Consider the following 20,873-nt stretch of genomic DNA (forward strand, 5'->3'; position numbering starts at 1 on the left):
ACATATACGCGCACACACACCTTCCACCGAAACGCACATTTTTCCTACAGTCACATTACCATGTGTGCTTCTGTGAGGCCAAGGCCACGTCTACATACCTGGCTATGCGGTTTCCACACACGCATACAGCCGCTCCCAGTGTTTCAGACAGGGCTTTAGAGCCAGGTTAGCAGTGTTGGGAATCATATGCTACACTCGTATTACTGGCCTTATTGTTAAGTCACGCTTCACACATGAACCATGTGCTGGGTATCAAACTAAGTGGGGAAACTCAAGATACTAGATGATACACAAGGATACGAGATGTGACCTTTACTGCGACCTTATGTTATTAAACTACATGCCAATGCATAGCTAATATTGAATTATTTTCCTTCGAGATTTTGCAGTGATCGTGAAGGAATCAGTGCTCCGTTATTTTGGTATAACCTATGGATCTCCATGCTTTGTGGCCAGATCATCCAACAAGTGCCCAAAATGGAGTGAAGTAGTATTTACTAGTTAAGCATCTGGTATACACAACATTCCAATGAGCACTTAAACGCAACATAAGGCTGAATCCCAAATGGCTCCCTCCTCCCTAGTGAGCGATGTGAAAACTATGTCTTCCACACCCAAGTAATGACCGTATGTATGTCCAAGAGGGATCTGTGCACACAGGCCGAAATTCCAAACGGTACTTTGTTGGACATATAATAACCGTTTGGGTACAGAAGCCCCTGTTTTTCTGGCTTATGTAGTTCAGAACATAGGCTGAATCTTAAATGACTTCCTACTTCCTATGTAGCAGCAGAAGCTGCTGTGAGGACAGTTTGCTCCAGCCAGATCTCAACTGTTTGTTATTGGTTAATAAGGTTTGTATGACCGCTATAATATGAACCCTGATCTGATAATTCTTGTTCTGGTCGCATAGTCAAGAATCTGACGTGTGTCCGATCTAGAACCCCATATGAAAGTGTCTCTGATCTGATTTGGAAAGATCAGATTTGTGTGTCTACACAGACCGGAAATCGTCAGATCTGCATCACATTAAGGCAAAAAAAAAATCTGGTAATCTGAACGTAGCAATTTACAGCAGCCAGGTTGTTTAGGGAAGACTGCAGCAACAAATGACACCTTATTAGAGCTTTGTATAAAGCTATTTAAAAAAAAAAGTTGCAGTTCAGTTCTCAGGCCTTAACTTTATGGGTTCTTCACAGACACCGATATCTACACTGCAAGTGATGTGCCGCTAAACATGTGTGGATGTGCATGTGGAGGAAAGCACTTTTGGGAGCTTTGCACTTGAGGGATTAATCCAGTGACCAGGTGACTCAGTCGTTCACCGGGTTTAGCAGAATTCTCTTATTTTCTGTCTCTCACATTCTCCCTGTGATGTCTCTGACCATCTGCTTTGCAAACTAGATGTTTTGCCTGTTTTTTTTTTTTTCTTTTTCTTTGGTGGTGGTGAAAGGCTCCTTTGTCTTCTGAAATTCTCCATCATTCGGTTTGATCCATGTTCGCTCTGAAGCAAGATGTTAAAGTATAAGAGTTGCAGACATTTCAGTGGGGTTTAGATGAAAGGCATTTCGTCCAATGTGCTTAAGATTCCTGGATTGCTGTCTTTTCGTCTTATACCAATAACAGAAGAAAGCTTCAGTTGGATGGAGTGTTACTCGCACTGACAAATGGATTTGCGCTTGGGTCCTAGCAAAATATCAGTTTGCCGATAACATCAGCTGGTATGTAGGTCCTCTGGATTTATTGGTGCCTGTGAAGTTTTCCAACTCCGATAACAGCAGTATTTTAGCAGCCTAGCAGGACGGAAACCACTGATGTGAGTATGTGTATGAAGTCACCACTAAAGTAACACTCCATAGTTCTATTACTAAAGGCTGAACTGGTACATTTGAACACACGGGCAGTTAAAGTGATAAAAGCACATGAACTGACAGATTTTTGGCTACATGCTACATTTTGTAAATTTTTATTATTCAAGATCTGGGCCTTTTCATAGTTCATAACTGTCATATCAATAAATTATGATTTAACTACAATTACTCTGTGGAGTCTGTTTAATTTGGAGTAGTTTTCTGGCCCCACTTTATATTTAGTAGGACTAATAACTAATAACTATGTAGTCACACTAACCAATCTATAATAACAAATATACCTACTGATGAAATTCAAGTACCATTCCAGTAGCACAGCTTGCGTAATTAAATTAGATGTCTCCAGGCATCTGTTTTCACTCATGTAATTGCACAGGGATATCTCAGTAGCTGTAACAGGAAAAGCATTAGTCCATATAAATGCAGTTATCCCCATCTTATTACACATGTGTATTCTCATAAGAGAGTAGGGCTGGGGGATATGGTAAAAATATTCACAATATTTAGACTTGTGCAATACATGATATTTATCATGATACATGATAATTAGATACTCTGCTGAACGTTATCTTATTAAACAAGACTAATTACACTGTTGCTAATGAAACATGCAGCTGATCAGTGTTTATCAAGAGATAATATCCTCAGTATGCTTTAAAAAAAAGTATATTGTTATCGGGATAAGATAAAATATCGTCATATTGCCCAGCTCTATAAGAGAGCATACACTGTTACAGCTATTGAGAGACACTGGTTTGATTACATGAATAAAAACATTAGTCAAATTAAATTTGGTACACATGTATTCCACAAGCTGGACTACTATGATCCATCTGTAAAAGTGAAGACAAATGCAGGAATTACACCTTTGTTGCATTGCTTGTTAATGTGTGACTACAAAGTTGTTAGACACTTGCTCCTTGTCCACTGCATGGTACCTACACTACTTTTCTCTGCTTGCTTCTTGGTTCCTGCTTTCAAGAACAGTCAATGTGATTCTCTTAAGAACAAAAAGTGGCGTTCATACCGCATAAACACCAACAGCGCTAGCTGATGTAGCTAGTATGTAGGCACCAAACTTGCATCAGTGAAATGCTTCTTAAAGAGTTTTAACACCAGTAGCAACCTTAAAAATAGCTAGACCAACTAAAAAGCTTAAAGATTAGCGCTCTACAAGATGAGACAACCATATTCACCATTCGTGTTGGACTGTCTTTAACTCCGTCTTTAACCTATCCTTGCTGTAAACACACACTAGTGATAAGACACACACAGGGACTATAACCGGACGGAGCGATGGGCATCCATTGCTATGGCGCCCTGGGAATAGGAAGCTTAAAGTCCCAACAGTGACAGCTTGCCGAGCCCAGTTATCGAACCCACAACCCTGACATCAGTAGGCCAGTGCTGTAACCGCTAAGCCACCACCGTTTTTGACTAATTAAGATGTATAATATATCAGATAAGAGAATTTATAGCTTCTCAAAACTAATATCAGTACCTGTCCCAACATTTAGAAATATCAGATCAGACCCTAATATCCTCACAGCAGATCATCGTCATAAGAAATGCAGGTTCAAGATTATGAAGCAGGACAATAGGAGGTGAAGGAAGCAGAAGGAATGAGCTAGAGCGTACTCAGAAATGAATGTGCTGCAAAGGTTTCTTTGTGCGATGCTGTGGAAGAACCATGTTTGACTCCACAGAGAACCGTGTTTGTAAAAGGCATGTGTGTGTGTGAAGAACCTCTTAATGATTTAACAACCTTCTCTTGAAAGTTTGAAAGTTCTTCACACCCACTCGCTTCTAATCCATCATCAAATATAGCTCTTTATAAAATCTAAAGTGGTTCTTCTGTGGCATCGCTCAAAGAAGTAATGCCAGACCTTTATTTATTTTTCAGAGTGAAGTAAAGAAAGGCTACATTTTTATAGTAAAGGCAAGTGGGCGAGAAACAGAAGAGAAGTTGAAAAGTGGGTCAGATATATAATGCTGTTGTTGGCCGGCCTGCTAAACAGGTTGCCGGCATCAGGCGTAGCTTCTTGAGAGCAATAAGAGCCCGTCCAGCCGCTGGCTGCTTTCTCTTTTTTCTCTCCCTCCCGCTCTCTATCTGGGTGCTGTCTCGCTCAGTCTCTGATTAGCCCTGACAGCGTGTCCAATGGATACCGAGACAACTGGATAGCGGAGTGCTGTTTTTCGCAATCACTCTGGAGGAAAGAGCGAAATACTTTGGCGTGGGCTTTGTAGCGGACGACTAACGTGTCTAGAACAGATGTCTGGACCGTCGGCCCAAGCCAAAGCAAAGTGATTGCTGCTTCGTAACTGGAAGCTCGCTTCTGTTCGTGGTTTATTTTCCTCTGCTTGTCCTTCTCTGGTCTGTTGCGGATGGGGTGGGAGTTTTGTGTTGGACTTCATTATGCAGTCTTGGCCTCAGGGTTGCTCATCCTTTGGAATGATATGGTAACTCTGTGAGATTCATCATTGTTCCATCAATTTTCTGTTGCATTTATTGTAATGAAGGCTAGTCTGTGTGTATAGTGGGCTGGTGCATTTGGCCTTGGTCTTGTGCAAGTCTCTGCAGATGCAGTGAGGTCATGCAGTTACAGATCTTCTCTTAAACACTCTATAAAGAGTTGGAGCTGGCATGCTGCTTCCTCTCTGGACATCCCAGGAGTCTCCCACCCCACCCATTCTGAGTCATGAACTACTCCACTCACGATGCACTCGTTTTCTTTGCCGTCTTCACTCTTCCGTCCTCTCCACCAGCTTCAGCAACTTTTTATCTTCTGTGTTTACAGCTGTGGCTATCGGATGGCTTTGCCAATTGGCCGGCACTGTTATTGGTAATCCATAGGTCATGCAGCTTCTAAAACGTTCCATAGAGCGTCTGAAGCAAAATGGGTTCACTGATGTCACTGGACTGTTGTCAAGCATGTTGAAATAAATCTGTTCAGATGTTTATGTAGGACTCAGACATACTAACAATGGTTTAGGAGGCTATCAAAAACTAATTCCAGTCAGGTTCTTTGGTTTAGGGAGTACAGTCAAGGCTCTGTGACCGAATCTTTGTGGAATTCTCAGTACAAATGCTGAACAGAGCTGTAGACGTTGCTCCTAAACCATGGTTTTGTCTTGTCGGTAATCCATCTTGAAAATGCCCTCATGATGGTAATGTGGTAATTACGTTTTAATAAAGAAATAGAAGTGCCTAAAGACTACTGATTCTTTTCCTTATCCTTTTTTAAAATTATTTTCTTTTCTTAATTTCGGTATGTGGTTTTTCTTTGTTTTCTTGGCACATCATGCCTGGCAATGAGGTATAAACACTTTTCTTTAATAGTCATCCATCTTTGGTAACAAAAGCATCTGTGAAGACTCACGTCCTCCTTCCATTTTTCCAGCGGAGGTTTTCAGCAAAACACTAAATCAGCAACAATCTAAAAGCCTTTCAGCAAGCTTTGGCTTCATAAGCGCTTGTCATAATCTTTTGTGATCTTTCAGCACATCAAGCCAGAAAGGGCGTTACGTATGTCATGAAGACGCTGTGGTGACATATTGCTGTAGGAGCAATTACCCATGCATCTCTGTGCTCTTTTATGGATGGGACTTTGGTAATCAGAACGCTCATTAAAAAAGTCTTAATGTATCTTAGTGTGGTCAACTTGCCAGTCAGGAGTCATTTAAAATCAATATTCTAGGTCATAGTCTATTTTTGGTCACTACTGAGTGCTTCAGTTGATAGGCCATAGACTGACTCTGGCTTTGGTCAGTACGAACACATTATTCCTCCTTTTGCTTTTTTTCAACAGTGCTAGTTTACTTTTTTAGATTCGCGATCCGTGATGAGTCCCTTCTTAGTCCCTTCTTAGACAAAGCAATAACCATTTGGACCAATGTCTGATGGATGTTCTTAAACTGGTCACATGTTCAAGGATTCATTACTAATAGTGACGAATAAGAACTGTTTAATTGCATAAATGGTTATTTGTCTTGTTAAATTAGTTAAATAGTTATATGTGGCAACAAAACAGGCTCCACTCAAAGTCAGTGTTTTTCAGTCTGGTTTTAAGGTAAACTGCATAAACCAAGACCGAAACTAGAGGACTATCTATTTTGATGCAATGTAATGCCGGCTAAAAACCAATGCAGAGTAAATCAGCAACATTGAAAAGGTTTGAAAGTTTGAGAAGGATGAGCTACTGGAGAAATACATGGTTTGACTAGCTTGTTCTAAAAAGTCCATCACAACTGGTGACCTATAACCCATTACACCAGTGTAGAAAGACAATATCGCTGTAATTCGCAGAAAAGTTTGAGAGGAAGATCCAGAATCTGCTCTAAGATGCTTAAGCACCCAAAACAGGATAGTCAGGCTGGGCTTTGCAAACAAGTCGAAAGATGAGCCAGATGAATTTTGGAAGTATTATGGACAGAGGAGATGGAGACTGCAAGTGAAACTGACTCCCTGCTTATTATTGATGTACATGATGATAGCATCTATGAACGGGATAGAATTTAATAATGCAGCAAGACAGTGATTCAAAACGTACTGCAATAAATATCCAACAAATATCCATTCGTTCGTTAAAACTGATAGGAAGATTTACACAGTTCAGGTCAGTCTCGGGTCAGGATTTGAACTAGTACAACATTTATTTTACTTGATGAAACTGAATTACAAAAATAAAAATGTCTTCCTTTAAGTCTTGTTTTGTATCTTAAAGATACCGAAGAGATGTGCGTTTTTTTTTTTTATGGGTAATGTCATCAATAGGCAACAGAATAGCAGGCTTTACTGCACTGTTCTGATATTTGACTTCTTTATGTCTCTCAGTCTAGAAATGATAAAGCATATAAAGAGGAAGGGTTATCACATACAGGAAAAAAAGCAGGAGGCAGAATGTCTGTAGCTAGGTCTCCATGGCCAAACAGAAAGTTGGAGAGAGAGAGAGAGAGCGAGAGAGAGAGAGAGCGTCAGATAGAATATATAGCTCAAAATACATCAAGAGAATCAGGGGCTGAAATATCTTCAAGCTCTAAACATTTGCATTCTACAGCTTTTTCGGCCCTGGAGACTTAATCAAGCAGGCCAGTTTCTGGTTTCCTTTTCGGAATTACGTAGCCATTATGTAAGGTAAGAGATTATATTTTAGGTGTTCCTTTAGTCCTCTGTTGCAGGTACCCTTTCAGTTGGGCATTCACCGGTAATTAAACAGAAAGGGCAAGCAGTAGTGAAAATCCCTGTAAAGTCGACCCTGCAGTTTACCTGCACAAGACCAAGTGCAATACCTGGGTAACTAATGGAAGGCCCATTTGCCAACAGAAGCCGATACACTACGTTACAACAACCTCAGTTGTGTAAAGTGTAAAGTGTTCTCCCCTCTGTCTTTGCCAATTTTGGATGAGGTTGATGAGGAGCAGGTTTGGCATTACGGCTAATCGGAACTGTTTGCTATGCTGACTTTCACACTCTGGATCAGTGGGCAGCGACAGCGAAGTGGACGAGTGACTTCAGCCCTCATTTAATGGGCCGCTGGCTGCTCTGCCCGCTCTGCCAGGTGGCTGTCAAAACTGCTCTAAATACAGGTAATAAATGTTTGGATCTTTTCAGTGTGTGTCTTGCTAGCTTGTGGCATTAGTTTAGCACTGATCATTTAGTGGGTTGGTTCCCATTATCAATAATGTCCCAGGTTTTATGAGTGGAACATGCTTAAATGGCCTGCACTTTTGTTAAACTAAATACTTATAGCTAATAATCAGTAGCACAGCATTATGTGCAAAACAAAACACAGAGGCTTTGAGAGCTAAATGTAGTCACGCCATCTTGCCAGAGATTTTAGCCGCAAGTGCATCGTAATCACCTGCCCATACGCACCACTCAGAAGCAAAGGTCAGCGGTTGGTCATTTTGAATGTCTGTCAAATAGGCCCCTTCCTGTATTAGAAGGCACATCTTGGCCAGCTGTGTTGAGGGAAGAAACCCAGCAGACTTGACTGTCTGACGTTAGTTAGAAGGTGCAACGCTACCAAAAGCCACGCCGATGGGAGGTTATTCAGATCTTAAAGAGGAGGGGGGTGTGGGGGGTGGGGGCACTTATTGACATGCATGCACGTGCAGATCTGCTAAGCTGCATGTGATCATGAACACACCTGAGTTATGGCAGCAGGGCCAGGAGTGAAGCAGCTTTGGACAAGATTTATTTATTTTTATAGCAAATGTATTTCCCAGCCTTTTAAACAGTATCAGAGATTTCCACATCTGGCCGTCAGACTTTCCCCAGATCGGTCCGAGGGGAGACGCATGGGAGGCTGAAAGAGAAGCGCTGGAGGATCAGAGAGAAAGTGAAAGGGATCAGAAAGTGTCCGGAGATGGAAGGCACGGCGGAGAGCAGAAGTGATGCTGTATTGTATTTGGACGTTTCGGGACATTGCAGAGAGCAGCATTAACTGTCCTTCCGCACGGCTTTAAAGTTTCAGAAAGCTGCTGGTAAAAAATGAGGGAAGGCGAGAGAAATAGAAGTATGGGTTGCTATAAACTAGGTTACAATGTGTTTTGCAATACTGTATGATTTTTTTTTTTTATGAATAGTTTGTACCTTTGAACCATAGGTTTATTAATCAGCTATTTATCTTAATGTAGAAACTGTTGGGAATTATTTGGCGGCTGTTGTGGTGTAACGTATCTTGTGGAGTGCCACAGGGTTCAATTTTGGGGCGTAATGTAAATTGACAGTGATACAGGGTTTAAGGGGTTAAACCGTGATCGTTGACGGTCTTCAGAGCCCACTGTTCTGATTGGATAAAAAGTTAACTTTTCTATTACTCCGATTTAATGCATATAATGGTGTGTAAAGATGTATGGTATTTATATTAATATATCCTAAAGTAAACCAGCTTCAGCTTTCATGCCTTATGAGCGCATTGAGTAGAACGGCTGTTTTCCCACAGAGCTATCATACAGACCACACACTCCGCACAGATTCAGTATGGCAGCAATTAGTGACACAGTCCACCATTTCAAGCAGGACCAAAGATCAGGAAGCCAGGAAGCCTCAACATGAAGGACTCTTATTCACTCTGAGGGAAACACTGACATAATGAAGGATAGCGGAAGAGGGAATGTGGGGGTGGAGGGGAGTTGGGAGTGAGCGAAGTGAGGGAGGGAGGGAGGGGAGGTGGGTAAAGGAGAAAGGTTGAGCGGAGAGAACTGGCCGGCATGTGCTTTGTTGTACATTGTAACCTCATCCCTTCTTTAAAAAGAGTGTAGGAGGAAATTGAGTTTGGCAGAATGGTGGGAAGGAGAGTGTGATGCGATGAATTTATGGACTGATGGAACTGGGCACTCGGGAGCCCTAATTGGCTTCGGAGCCGGCTCTGGAGGCTGGGGTGCCGTCTGAAAAGAAAACTCTTAATTCAACAGAGCGTAGCCTTTCTGGGGAAGCAGTTTGGTTTGGAAAGCTCTGAATTCAGCCCAGATCTCTAGCCACAAGATACATTTTACACAATCTTTTGATGACTCCTGCTTTCTAACCACTTTCTCAGAGCTGTTATAGTCAGTTGTCTGATATACACTTAAAGAATAATAATTGGGGCCAAAAGGGTTCTTAGGAGCCAAGCCATAGAAGAACACCACTTTGGTGCCATAAGGAACTTTTCAGTGGACAAGAAGACCCTCCACATAATGTAAAAATTCTTTATCTCTATAGATCTCTGGTTCTTCACACTCTCGCATCTTATTTTTAAAAGTAGCACTTCACAGACATGGCAGATGAAGGGTTCTTCAGCGAATAGTGCATCAGAAGAGTTACTTTTACAGCATTGCTTCAAATAAACCTTTTGGTTTCTTTTGTTTTAAGGAGCGTAATTATGCTCCTGATCTCCACGCTACCGACTGGATGCAGAAGACTGGATTATAAGGGGTTTAGAAGTCTACCAGCCCCCAGATCCTATAGAGTTACAACCCCAGAGTCCGCTATGTGGTGTTTGATAGGCTTTTGTTTTTTGTGACTAGGCCCCCTGAAACATTACAGAGGTGTTCCCCTAGAAGACAAAAAGCATATGTGTGTGTGTGTGTGTGTGTGTGTGTGTGTGTGTGTGTGTGTGTGTGTGTGTGTGTGTGTGTGTGTGGGTGGGAACGAAACTAGTATCGCTTAAAAGATTGATCTGTATTCTGCAGATACACTGTGCCATATTGTTTTTCTAGGTTAATCCTTGAAAGTTGCAGTTATCACTGCTGCTACCCTAAGCATGGTTTAATTTTATATACACAAATATATATATAACACTCTATAGCTAATTGAAATAAGTTTTGAGCTATTATTGATTACATGTTCTTTATTTATTTATTTTTATTTAATTAATTTTTTTTGGAGACTGTAGCTAAATCCAGACTCAACCCTGCTCATGAATGATGTAAATATGTGTCTAATAACTGTAGATCAGAGCATCACTAATAACTCTAGACATCCACAAAGCAGAATCTGAAAGCACAAATCTGGCAGTGGTGATGTTCTGCTGTCTGAATCAGATATCAGTATATAGAAGTCAGTGTCTATAGGGAAATATTTGTTCTGTTACAGAAATTAAGCTTTTTAATTCATCAGCCTGACTGTTCCACAGGCAGGGCCAGAGTGAACTTGGTCTGACCAGTAGTAATGTGTATTTAGAGTACCTTTTGTTTTTATTGTGTGTCTGTGTGTGCGTGTGTGTTGCCTCCCACCCCTCTGCATGTGTTTTCTATTAACGCTTGGGTCTGCTTTTCCTGTCTTGAAAGAAAGAGGTCAAACTGTATTCTTCTGCCTCACCAGGGCTGAGAGAGATTCACAAAGAACTTTTCCATGAAACTGGTGCAACTGCTGCGTTCTAAAACCGGCCTGCAAAACGTGCTGTTGACTAATGTGGTGATATGGAAATTACATGTAAAATTCCCTTCCCTCAGAGAGCAGTGAGGGTGAGGTATTTAAATGAGTATTAGGGGTTAGGGGAGAGATTCATAAAAAAATGAGGGGGGGGGGGCAGTTGTGTTTTTATTTTTATTACTATTATTATTATTATTTGCTTTACTTTGGGTTTGTAAATACCTGCTGCCTTCACGCAAGTGTGCGTATTTGTCTAAAAATCGAACATGTTTTATTAACATGCATTTGTATGTGCTGATTGGGTTGGTGACCCCCTACGTGCGGGGTTTGTTAGAGCTGCTAGCCTAGCATCTCCCATTACCGATTGACTGTGTCTGTGGTGAGTGAAGAATCATGTTGCTTTGGTTTATCATCAAACCTTTGCCTATATATTCCAAAAAAACTTTTATGGCATGTCGTAATGGATCGGGTATTGATTAATATTGTAAACCCCTTCCAGTTTTTCACCTTTTTTTTTTTTTTCTTTGTGAATTTTTATATTCACATGCACACACATAGGAGGTCTGTGTAGTTCTGTAATTACAGACTGTATCGATCTGTTTCTCCTCATACTTTTAAACCTCCTTTCACCCTGTTTCTCAATGGACAGAACTCCACTGGACCACCAACCTCCGAGCAGGTAGTATTTGGTTGGTGAGTCATTAGGGGCAGTGGTGGCTCAGCGGTTAGAGCGCCGGGATATCGATAACAAGGGTTGTGGGTTCGATTCCCGGGCTCGGCAAGCTGCCACTGTTGGGCCCTTGAGCAAGGCCCTTTACCCTCTCTGCTCCCCGGGCGCTGGAGTTGGCTGCCCACCGCTCTGGGTGTGTGTGTGTACTCACTGCCCCTAACACGTGTGTGTGTGTGAGTGTTTGTTCACTACCAGATGGGTTAAATGCGGAGGACACATTTCGCTGTACAGTCCACACTGTACAGTGACGAATACGTGCACCTTTATCCTTTATCCTTTATCCTTCTCAGCACTGCAGTGACACTGATGTGGTGGTGATGATAGTGGTGGTGGTGTGTTAGTGTGTTGCGCTGATGCTAATGGGTCAGACACAGCCATGCTGCTGGAGTTTTTAAAACACCTCAGAGTCGCTGCTGAATGAGCATTGAAGAACAGGGTGAAAAGAGGCCAACAGATTATGCAGACTACTGTCTGTAATTGTGGAACTACACAGTTTTCCTTATGATAAATGGAGCTGATAAAATGGGTTTATTCCAAACCAGTGGTCATACAGAACCACAACCTACAACAGTAAGACATGATTGCAGAAGGTAGAAGAACAGCCATATTAACTCATCATATCTGTAGTGCCAGTGTTCCCACTGTCTTTGAACCAGCTGCCTTTCTGCTGAACATGGCTGCATAAAACATAAAACATCATTTTTATTTTTTTTATTTTTTTTTTTTGACACTAACACTGTATACTAAACGCTTTACTGTTGCAATGCATACTGCTTTACCGGCAGTGTTTTCTGTATTAGACCAGTTATTTTTTGTGTGTGTTTATTTTTCATTTTAAATTGTGCAGCGGTATTCTCTGTGAAAACATATTCATAGCGGAAAGCACTCTGGATTCACTGATTCTCCATATTAAAGAACATGAATTCGGTTGAGAGGCAACAAACAGGAACTAGGACATCCTTAATTAAATTCTAAAAAGATGCCTGAAGATGAAAAGAGCCATTGCGTGTATTGAACTCATTTACAATAGTCTGGCATCCAAATGTATCTAGCCGACAGCTGTCCTGTGGTCAAACGTGTGTACTGATAGTGAGGGCTACAGCACAGTGTCTCTCTCTCTCTCTCTCTCTCTCTCTCTCTCTCTCTCTCTCACTCTCACACACACACACACACACACACACACACACACACACACACAGAAAAACAACTTAAAACACTATCAGGTTAAAAACAGCTTTGAATTGAGTTGAAAAATGGTGCCCAGTTGGCCAGCGTATACCAGTAAAACACTGATGCATAGTGGCACTAGATGTGAGTAATTAATGGTTTCATTCTCAAACTTCATTCTAATAGCCTAGTAATAGTCTATGCTAGGTCACCTAAAGCAACACTGTGTAGTATTATTTTTTTTTTTTACCTTTAAATAGCAGCTTCAAAATCATGTTACTGCTTCACTGACTTGTAATAAGGAGAGTGGCGCCGCTGTCTGTGTCAACCCAGGATTGGTACGCGGCTAATTGCAGTACCTAACTTTGAAGGAGTAGGTAGGATATCGAGAACTCCGAAAAAACTGTGGAACTCCGCATAAACTGAGTCATGTTTGCGTAAAATCCTGTAAAGTTACTCTACCACTCAGTCCACAAACTTCTTTCACTTTCAGTGACCGTTCTGTATCCATCAGCGTGTCCGAAACTGATCCTTTAGTGGGGACTCAAAGCGCGAGTTCCACTTCCCAGCTGTAGGGGGAGCCCTGGAGGAGAAAAAGCCAATTTTCTCTAGCGTTGCTTTAAAGTACAGCTGAATTAAATGCCAATCATGTCAAATGCTGAAAGTCTAACTTCTAGTAATAAGATAGTGTATCAACACTGTTGAACAATAAGAGACATAACTAGTGCCTCTAATGCCATGCATCTCCAAAATGGCAACTTTACAGGAGAAGGAAAGAACTATTTATACAGCATTTCTATTGTTCCATTTATCCTAGAATATTAACATTAATGTGAAGAACTGCTAGATTCACACTGATGTTGAATGTTATAGCTTCTGGCATTGCTATAGTTATGTTTTCTTCCATTCACAAACGTGACATTAAGAACTGACCATTATATTTGTCAGGTTACTTCTGACAACTTAAAATGTCCAATGCTCTCGACACTAGGAGGGTAAGGACTTAACACATGACTCCTCCAATACATGCCAAAGCCATCCACAACCTCTTTTCAAACTGCTGCCGATGCGGCATTGTTGGGCAGCCGACACAGTACAGCACCAGTGGCCAGGCGGCCAGCATCACTTAAGAGTGATGAGGGGAGAGAGCACCATCCGGATAGATCGCAGCCGGTTGTGCTCTCGCGTATTCTAGCTGCTGATGGCAAAGCGGCGTGGCTCGGGTTTCGAACTCTCAAACCCCGGGTCATAGTAGCAGTGCTGAGCCAGTAGCTAGCTGAGCCACTCGAAGCCCTGAACTGTTTGTTGCCTGTTTACCTCATGCCTGTGCCTGATGATATTGGCTAATGATTGGTTTTAAGAAGCTGATGATTGGTTTTAAGAAGCATTGTGATGTCCAATATTATCACAAATGTCCGATCAGCCTTATACAGTACAGATGTGTATACATGTAAGGGTGTGTCTGTGCTCTGTTTCTTACTGCAAATTTCCATAAGCCACAAATCTGCCTGTGTAGTGATCCAGCAAGTCGGCAGTTGGAGCATTACAGCAGATGATGATGATGATGATGATAAAACCTCCTGGAAGTAAGCCCACCTCAGCAAAACACCCCAGGCTCACAGCTCTGAGAAGTGTCTGTGTGCATCTCATGCTGTGTGCCTCTGGCAGACATCCTTTTCCCCTCCATGTCATATATGTTGTGATTGGCCCGTCAGTGCTCAGATCATTTTCCCTTATTTACCACTGCCTCAAGCGCAAACAACACTCGGACCGTTTTGAGGAGACGTTTCTTGTCTTTAAACAGCACGAATCATTTCCTCCATGGACACAAACTAGCTTCTCTCCTCTCTAAACCTCTTTCCTTTACAGACGTGTGTAAACAACCTATCCACTGGACTGCTTTAGAAACTCGAAGCAGATTGAGAGCACTCGCTGCTGACCGGGTAGTTATTTGGACATGAGAAACATGTTCTCCGTGCGTCTGTGTGTCTGTGAGCATGCCCACGTGGGCTTTGTGTGGTGTTTTAGCCTCTTGCACATTTGCAGCAGCAGGTGAACCATGTGCCAGACGCTCAAGCACAGAATGTTCTCACAAGATAAATGACATGGCATGATGTGCGTTTGTGCGTGTGGATGCTTCTTTCTTTCTTTCTTTCTTTCTTTTTTTTTTTTTTTTTTTTTTTTAACTGCTCTTGGAGAGGACTTGTGTTCTTAACCTTTCACATTCTCTGCTTTTTGTCTGGGGCAGGGGTGGGCATCAGGGACTAGAGTTCAGCACAGTTTGTGGATCTCCATGCTCTAATAGAATATCTAAACCTAGCAGGTTTGAATCAGGTGTGCTTAAGCGGGAAAAGCTAAACTCACCCCTTCCCACCCCTGCTTTAGAGGAGCATGGATTTCAGCCAGTGAGTTTCCACTGTTGCTCTTGTAATCACCACCATCAGGTGTTTTTTGTCACCCCCCCCCCCTTCTATGACTCGCTATCTTTGCATCTGCTGCTTCCATCTCCTCAATATCCTAAATATCATGATATCTATATATATATATATATATATATATATATATATATATATATATATATATATATATATATATATATATATATATACCATGATATTTATAGACAAAAACAAGTACTGTCCAAGTAATATACCATACTTTCCATACTGGAAATTTGGCTGTTCTCCATCCAATTAAACAGAACGAATCACACCCTTATAAGGTAACGTGCAGTTGGTCAGTGTTCATCAAGCTCTAACCATATCCAAGGTATTCCAAAAAACATAGTGCATCACGACAACAAGGTTCATGTTGATAGCATTCATATATACATATATTTATTCATATTCATGCAAGTGGTTTACATGTGAATAATGTCCAAAGCAAGGTTGTTGAACCAGTAATAACCATAGTAACTACACTTACATATTACTTTCGTATAGGGGTGAGCTTTTTATATAGAATCAATATGAAATTTGCATTTTCATAGTGCACATTTTCAAGTTTTAATGCCATCAAACTGTGAGCGTGTCAGAGCTCAGAAAACATATTGTGGCTGTTTTGATAATTGTAAATGATCACTATTCACAGGTTAGGACTAAGGATAAGATCAAGCCTGCAGTTAATGTTGTTAAATGCTTCTTTCCATGGGGAGCACCAAGAATACTCCAAACAGGAGTGTGCTGTTAGCTTAAAAACATCGAAACAAAAGAAAATCAACCACCGTCAGGCTGAAGTAAGAAATCATAGCTATGTGTGCGCACACGTACACCTGAACTAGGAGGTGATCAGGTAACTGGGTTTGGTGTTTCTACATGAGGAAACGGTTAGCTTAAAAATGACCTTGTGTCTTGGTGGGTTTGTTTTTCTTTAAGCGGGCCTTTTATGAATGGAACCCCTTATCCCGTCCAAAACAGCGGAGAAGCACTGTGTGGAAAGAGCCACCAAGAACACACAAGCCCCTCTACGCTGAGAGCCCACATCACAGCACGTCATCCTAAAGAAGTGCAAATCGGGAGCATACGATCCACCAAAGAACACATCAGAGCGTATTGTGGAGTCAAAGATATGGAAAACGCTGAACAAGGCTTTGAGACAAGCCGAGTTGAAGGCCACCAGATGCCCGCAGTCCACCCCACCCCAGTGAAACATGTACCACCCAGATCAAACAGAGTCAAACACAGCCCGTTTGTTGAAAAGACTCTGCAGAGCAGGACGATGCGTAGTTATTAGGGCTGTACTTCCCAGAATGCCCAGCTAACTCGTTACAATAGTGGAACCAGAGTGGTGCTATACCTATATCCCATTTTTAAAAGATTATATAAAGAACCGTTCTGCCAGACATGATGCATTCGGGTGATTCCTTGAGCTGTAATGGTTCTGTACATCTATACATGTTGCCCTTAGCAGAGGACCCATGAAGAACCCCCTGTTGTTTAGGGGTGTAACTGATGTGATTAGAGGTTCAGTGTGCTGCTTATTAGGACTGACATTCTTTCTGTTCTTGTGGTGTTTAAGTTCTGTGTGCAGTCATGCAAATGGACCACACACACACACTAAAACACATTTCTGTCCTCTCACAGTTTCTTATTGACTAGATGTGTAAATCTCTGACCTCAGGTTTCCAGTTATGATTCTTTGGAAACTTAATGGGTGCATCAAGAACTTTCAGTTGATTATTTTTAGAGGTGCTTGATGCTATTATAAACATAAAAAACAGCTCAGCCACTGAAATTGTGGGTTTGACCAGTATTGTAAACGTATTTGTCATGTGCTAAAATACCTGCTTTGATAGGTTTTACGTTTGGAACACTTTGCCACTTTTCCAGGTTCTACGTTTAAATGTATCCGCATTGGCCTGTGACTGCCCGTCCAGAGAGTTGTTTAAAAAAAAAATTCCATTGAATGCCGAAATACCCCTCTGGTATCTCAGTACAGTGTACAAAAAAGTTATTTCAAGAGGTTTGAATGATGCTATAGAAAAAATTTCTTCTTAAAGCCACAAAGATTCTAGCATTCACCAGTGTTTAGAATTTATTCAGTTTACAAGGACAATGGGATCCATCATTGTAAGAACATTGTTTTTCACTTTAAAAACCAGGAGCTGATCCAGGCATGTGGTATGGTATCGCCCATTTTAATCTCAGTCCAGTCCAGTCCAACAAAGTTTTTGTTCTTAGCCACTGTGTTCAGAGCACCATCTGGTGTTCTCAAGATGCCATTAATGGACATTATTGCTCAGCCGACAGCAGTGCGGACACTCTCAGAAGGTAAATAAAGGAGTTGAGAGTCTGCAGTGTGGAGCTATTTTACAGTGAAACCTGAAAACAGACCATAATATCCGACCCTTTTATAAAACAAGCACTGAATCGCTCAGTTTTACCTCTGTTTATAAACCAGCACTGACGCTAATACACACGCACGCTATAGAAACCCAAATCACAGCACATTCACCCATTATAAAGCAGCTATTACACACCAGCAGACCAACAACAACTACAGATATCAGTCCGGAGTGTGTACCACTACACACACACACAGTGATTAGACTGCAGTGTTGTAAAGGAGCTGGGAGCTGATTGGTCAGGGAGGAGAGTCAGACTGGATTATTAGATATTAAACACTATAAAACGAATAGAAAAGTCTCGACTAAACTCAATTAGTCCAGAATGTCTCACCATAGAAACTGATACTAAACATGAAGGGACTCCAGTATTTATCAGCAGCTCATCTGATCTAAACTGTGTGACTGGATTATTCATATAAACACACAGACTGGATCAGTATCTGCTGTCACTCAAATTCGTTCAGCAATGTCTAGACATCATGTAGACTTTTTGTTAGGCCGTTTCTCACGGGCTAATTTAAGAAAACTCTCAGCCAGTGAGGCCCCATGTTTGTACAGGAGATGTCTGAGGGTGTGAGGGTTCCTTAGATCTTTAAAGGTTCTTCACACACCAACGTCTCTTGTCTGTACGTGATACTTTCAAGCACTGAGAGTCTTTTGAAGTGTGTGCACACACAGCAGTGGGATGTAGCCAGCTTCTGCTTTGGCCAAAGAATGAGTGCACAAGTTATCTAGTAGCTTTATACACTAACCAAACTTCTCCAAATCTGAGAGTTGAATCGCAGGTGCCTTTTACAGCCCCGTTATTGGCATATTGCGTAACTGCAAAGACCGGCCATTACTTGTCTGTTGTTGTTCTTCCTGACCGGCATCTTCAGCACTGCTGTAGGGCAGCTTTTCTGCACCCCTGACCCAGCAGAGACTACAGAAGACTCTTCTAGTCTTACGCTCAGCAAAGAAAACAGACCCTCACATCTAGCCGCATTAGCCCTTTCCCCACTGACTCTCCGTACAGCGGTGGGGAATCATCTGATTCTGAGGAGCTCCCTGGCTTTGATCTCATTCCAGTTTTGAGCCGCTGGTTTACACAAGCTGGGTAACTGGTGTAATCCTATCCAGGGCCAGAGCACTGCTCTCTGACCCGCTGACCGGCCAGCTGACCGGCAAGCTTTTTGTTTTTCGGAGGAAAATCAACCTTCAGCACTAAACATTACAGCATGTGCTGAGCAGAGAGCGGAGGGACAGATAGAGAGAAGGCTTTCCTGAGGACATACCGCAGCTGCTGAGAGGACAGAGAAGACAGAGGGGAGAGGGGTTAGTAGATGAGGAAACATAGAAATCACATTAGAGCAAAGTACGGGACGTCTTGTGCTCCGGTCACACTCACCTTTTCCTCCGAGGCTGTGTATGTATATATATATTTTTTTTGTCTGCGTATATGTTTACATGCACCGAGCAGATTCAGGTCTTTTCAGGGTTCGGCCGTGTCTCTCTGCGTCCCTTCAAGTTGTCTGAAGTTAGAAGTTTTATGGAAGTCCTCAGGGCTCTGCTTGTCTCTCATGTCCCACGTTTGAGGCCTCCTCTCTGGGACAGCTCCAGGCTGAATCCCCTCCCCACACTTCCCACCCCCCTGTTTCCAGAGATCCAGTGGTGCGCGCCTGTCTCTGGCTTCAGCGGCTCTGAAGCCGGGGCATTGCTCTGAAACTCCAAGCCGCTGCCTTCTGGAGACTGAGCTGCCCTCGGACACCGCCTCCGCTTTTTCACAAAGGATTGGGGAGGTGAAGGAGAGAGGGAAAAGGAGGAGGGATGGAGGAGAGGCTGGGGGAGAGAGGGAGTGGGGGTCAGGGCTTTTTTTTTCCCCTTTTCCCTTTTCCTTTTTTTTTTTTTTTTTTACTTTTATTTTTTGGAGGCTGAAGTGGAGCCAGAAGTTGTCTACTTCTTCTCAATCCCCCTTAATCACGTCCTCCTTTCCCAGAGAGAGAGAGAGAGAGCGGGAGAGAGAGACCTCTAAACTTTAGACTGTGGTCTGAGTGGAGACAGGACTCTGTCTGACTCTTGTCTCGCTCTGTCTCCTTCTCTCTTTTTCTCTCTGTTTCTGCCTCACTTTCCCAGTCTCGTTGTCTCTCTCCTTCTCTCTGTCACTTGCATTCTGTTTCTGCCTTTCTCTTTCTCTGTCTCTAGTGTACTGTTTCTGCCTCACTTTCTCAGTCTCTTTGTCTCTCTTCACTGTCTTTTTCCTTTTTCTCTCCGTTTCTGCCTCACTTTCTCAGTCTCTTTACCTCTCTCTTTCTCTGTCTCTAGCGTACTGTTTCTGCCTCACTTTCTCAGTCTCTGTCTCTCACTTTCTCTCTCTCTCTCTCTCTCTCTCTCTCTGTCTCTAGCATACTGTTTCTGCCTCACTTTCTCAGTGTCTCTCTCTTCTGTCTTTTTCCTTTTTTTCTCCGTTTCTGCATCACTTTCTCAGTCTCTTTACCTCTCACTTTCTCTCTCTCTCTTTCTCTGTCTCTAGCATACTGTTTCTGCCTCACTTTCTCAGTCTGTCTCTCTCTTCTGTCTTTTTCCTTTTTTTCTCCGTTTCTGCATCACTTTCTCAGTCTCTTTACCTCTCACTTTCTCTCTCTCTTTCTCTGTCTCTAGCATACTGTTTCTGCCTCACTTTCCCAGTCTCTTTCTCTCTTCTCTCTTTTTCCTTTTTCTCTCCGTTTCTGCCTCACTTTGTCTCTCTCTCTCTTTCTCTGTCTCTAGCATGTTGTTTTCTGCCTCACTTTCTTAGTCTCTCTCTCACTTTGTGTCACTCTCTTTGTTTCTCTTTGCCTCTCTCTCACTTTATTTTTTGTTCTTTCTTTTCCTCACTCTTTCATGTTCCCTCTTTTGCTCTTCCTTTCTCACTCTTTCTATCTTTCTTTCTTTCTCTCTGTGCTGTAATGTGAATCATTTGACGTATGAAGTGCACTGCAGCTTGTGTGTGTGTGTGTGTGTGTGTGTGTGTGTGTGTGTGTGTGTGTGTGTGTTACATTTCAGTTGTTTATACTGATTTGTTGCAGTTGACCGTTCAGTAATGCTGATTAGAGCTGGGGGGATTTTCCATGGTTTCTTGCAGACGTTATGTAATGTATGTTTGCCCGTGTGTGTCTTGGAGGTATGTACCCAATATGCATTTTAGGCATTTTCACATCATGGAAATCTGACTCACACTTCATTGACAAATGCAGGAAACCCCTCCACCCCCCCCCCTCAGTTTTTAGTTAGTCTGATGGATGGGACAGATGATAAGACTCTAAATGAGTTCCTCTCTTTGAGCCCTCAGCCCTTCATTTGCCATGTCATCATCTCTCTTGGAGTTTGCTTCCTCTTTTCTTAAATGCTATTATTACTAATGATGTAACTCCTCACTAATGCGAC

At 42.2% G+C, this 20,873-nt stretch overlaps 2 protein-coding genes across 5 annotated transcripts in view; one reads left to right on the forward strand and one right to left on the reverse strand.

The window, feature by feature from the left end:
* The window catches only part of angptl1a (angiopoietin-like 1a), a 34,410-nt gene extending 15,256 nt beyond the window's left edge, over positions 1 to 19,154 (reverse strand). The window contains exon 1 of the mRNA XM_072682008.1: positions 18,859 to 19,154. The gene's annotated coding sequence lies outside the window, so the exon portion shown is untranslated. The remainder of the gene's footprint in view (positions 1 to 18,858) is intronic.
* Positions 1 to 20,873, forward strand: part of ralgps2 (Ral GEF with PH domain and SH3 binding motif 2) — a 134,326-nt gene that overhangs the window by 93,230 nt on the left and 20,223 nt on the right. The window lies entirely within an intron of this gene.

This window comes from Salminus brasiliensis, chromosome 1, assembly GCF_030463535.1.
Source record: "Salminus brasiliensis chromosome 1, fSalBra1.hap2, whole genome shotgun sequence".
Classification (NCBI taxonomy): Eukaryota; Metazoa; Chordata; class Actinopteri; order Characiformes; family Bryconidae; genus Salminus; species Salminus brasiliensis.